Genomic DNA, 4,028 nt, shown 5'->3' with positions numbered 1-4,028 from the left:
ACTTCATTTAGAGAATTAACATTGCTTGTTTTCACCTTTTCAATATCAGTGAAGAATGTCACTGGAAAAGAAGATATAAGATTTGCCAGGTTTTTCTCTCTCGCCAAGGTCATCAGCTGTCGAACGCCGACGAAGGGAAATAACCCTGAAATCCGGATACGTTCGTGCTGCTGGTCGTGGTGAGAGGGATAACTCCCTTGGCAAACAGGACACAGTCGTGTGTCGATAAGCCAGCTGGAGGAGATGTCCTCCTGGGGCTAAAAGCAACAGTAACATCCACCCCTAGGGGTCAGCCACACTTAAGTGGCAATATACTACACTTTATATATATATATATATATATATATATATACACGCACAAAATAGATAATCAACCTACAGAGAAGTCAATAAAACTATTAACTACAAAGAATTATAGAGTTAACTATTTAAAAATTTAAAAACCGATATATAACCCACTACAACATAATCAATACAATAATTCAAAAGTTCCTAATATGATTTTAAAAGAAAGGGATGCCATATATTTACAAATGGCTTCCGTCAAGTAAAACAGTGTAGTTTCCCTTACATATAAACCAATCGAAACAAGTGAGAATATTATTGCAGAAAAATTTCTTTCATTTCAAAATATCAGAGAAACCTTCATTAAAAATCTAACATTGAACATTTAAAACAAATTAAAAACTTATTTTTAAAATAATAATAATGAAAATTAAAATAAAAACTCCATATATTACATTACATTACAAATTTAACCAATCTAAGAAATATATGAATATATATATATATATATGTATCCACACACACACAAATATATATATATACACACACATATATATATAAAGATGTAGTAGTTGAAAAAGGACAAATAAATTCGAAATGAACCACAATTCTTTACAAGCTATGACCCCAGCAAGCTTCATGCCCTTCTTGTATTCTTACCTACAATAGTGACAACATGGATTTCTTCCATCTTCTTACTCTGTTAATTTATTTGAGTAAAATTATATTAATGTGTCCGACTGATTAAAATTCTACATATTTATTTTTGTGCAGCTGATGATAGCCCTGCATTTAAATTGAAGTAATGATTACATTGTTCAATTGAATGGAATCGCTTGAAACGGTCGTACTTCATCATTTCTTTATATCCTGTTGCCTATTTGGCAAACTAATGTCAACGTAGAAATCAAAAACAAATGAGAGAAGAACCTGCTTAACTAATAAATACAAAGGGTGAAACTGTACTTATCAAAATCACAATAACCCGTTACTCAAATTAGATAGAATAAAACATCCCTAAAGGATCTACTTACTAAACATTTTTAAACACACATTTATTCCTATGAACAACCCCAAAAACCTCTTCCCGATTTTGAATTTAATAGCTTTCTTCTAGAAAATAAAATCAAAAATAATTCAGACAGAATTTATTACCAATTTTATAGGCCGGAGCTTTCCCTAAAACAACCAATTTAATAAAGAATGTTTTATTATGATCTTTAAAATTCCAGATGAAATGACTAAGATTGGTAGGAGAAGCCATATTTCTGTTCCTAAAGGAATGGTAATGATTCAAAAGCCTTTTCTTAATATGATTAGCAGAATAAACAATATAAAAGTGATCTTTACCCTCAGAAATGACTTTATCGTGATAAACTACTTCTTTACGTTTACAAACATTTCTAAATAAACAATTATTTTTGTTTCTACAATCACAAAGTGAATTTCTACCCCCAACTCACGCCTTCAACAACTGAATTATTATTTAGCAAAATGCTATCCCCTCTCATTATTACTAAAACTTAGATTTGGATCAATACCATCACTATATATACGCGCAGGCATGACTGTGTGGTAAGATGCTTGCTTCCTATCCACATGGTTCCGTTTTCACTCCCATCGTGTAGCACCTTCGGCAAGCGTTTTCTCTTATCACGACCAAAACCCTTTTGAGCGGATTTGGTAGACGGACACTGTTAGAAGCATGTGCAAATGTATCGTAAGTCCAAAACGTTTCTCTTTCAGAAAACGAAAAAATAGTTTCACCATACCAAAACCGTTGTACTGCACTTTGACAATTCTTGATATGTTTGCATCTAAAGCTGCTAGAGATACGATAGTTTTACCAAAAGAACCGGCTATTTCAAACAAAATAAATATTGAAAAAAAAAACCGCATTTGGACATACGACAGTTCAACATAACAGCAACGATATATATTGGAGAGTACGGAAAGTTATAATCTCGTTCATTATAAATAGGGATGTCGTTTAAGTTAAATTTAATTACCATTTATACTGCAGCAATTTCGATTATAGTGGACACACAGAATAACATGATTTCTGATTGATAATGGTAGTTAGTTTGATCCGTAGATTTCGAGTAGGATACTTCAATATCACGGCAATGATTTAGTTTCATTTAAGTAATTAATCTACTTCGAATAGTGTACGTTAATTGATAATGAAGTACAATAAATTGCATCATCACACGCCTTCATGAAGCAGAAAACATACTTTCAGTCGCAACGTTAAATAGCCGAATACGATATAAACAAGGTATTCCGAAATGAATTACACATACATTAGATTAGATCATTACACACAATGTACAGTATACAAAGGAAAACATATATATATATTCATATATATAGCCACGCACAGATATGTATATATGTATGTATGTGCGCCCGCGTGTGTGTAGACTGGACAGAATTTAATGCACTCCTAAGGACAGCGTTTCATATCGGTCTCATTTCTATGCCTCAAACCAATATACATAAGCAGGCGCACAAACATACACACACACACACACACACACATACAGCCACACACGCGCGCATACACACATGTATATAGATGTGTGCATATACGTGTATTTACATAAATTACAGGCATATGCATATATATATATGTATGTCTGTACGTATATATATATATATATATATATGTATATGTATGTATATAAATATATATATATATATATATATATATATATATATATATATATATATATATATATATATACATATATATACATACATATGCATATATATATATGTATGTATGTACGTATATAATATATATGCATGCATGTAGATATATACTGAAGCATATGTATGTATGTTCTCAAACGTATACTAATATGCTTGAGAAATCTGAATAATGTATCACACAAGATTTAATGTATACATTAATAGGCTAAAATGTGACGCATATGAAAAACCTTCTGGTATTTATTCTTCGGTTCGTTTGTGAATTTTGCTGCGGTTCATTGAAAAATATGAATTATTCCATTAAAGTCATCTCTCTGTTGCATTTATAAATCTACATCGCTAATGTAATTTATTAATTTCAGAGCGTACATTTCGCGAGAAATTCAACTCTAGTCCATAATGCATTACCAGCTGACCAGATTCTACTTAAATTGCTTTTGATATATAGTGGTTCCGTAAAAAGAACACGATGCAAGAGGGTTGTAAAGATATATATCGACTGACATCTTGACCGTGAACCTGTCACAGATTAAATCTTTATGCGATGAATAACCATTAACGCTAACCTTCTGCTATGGATGTTAGGCCAAAATCTACAAACAGTAAATTATGCAGGTTCTAGCACGTTCAGCCGTGTGTAGGGTAATGCTTATAGAGATTCTCGCCAATGCAATTCATAATTTATTTGTATATCTGTATAACCAATGTCAGTGACAGTTGAAATAATCTCCTATTCTATTGTAAATTAATGGAAGCAGATAGTAATGTCATATGCCTTGTCACTTAAGTCATTTAAGCATTATATATATATATATATTATATATATATATACATAATATTTCATACTAAAATATCATACATGAGAAACTTACTTTCCAACTACATGGTTCTGGATTCAGTCTCACTGCCTGACATCTAGGACAAAATTCTTCTGCTATAAACGCCGACCGTAAAAGAAAAACACCGTGTATACAGACACACACACACACATGCATATATATATATATATATATATATATATATATATA

Source organism: Octopus bimaculoides, chromosome 9, assembly GCF_001194135.2.
Source record: "Octopus bimaculoides isolate UCB-OBI-ISO-001 chromosome 9, ASM119413v2, whole genome shotgun sequence".
Lineage (NCBI taxonomy): Eukaryota > Metazoa > Mollusca > Cephalopoda > Octopoda > Octopodidae > Octopus > Octopus bimaculoides.
Note: the sequence above shows the minus strand (reverse complement) of the source record.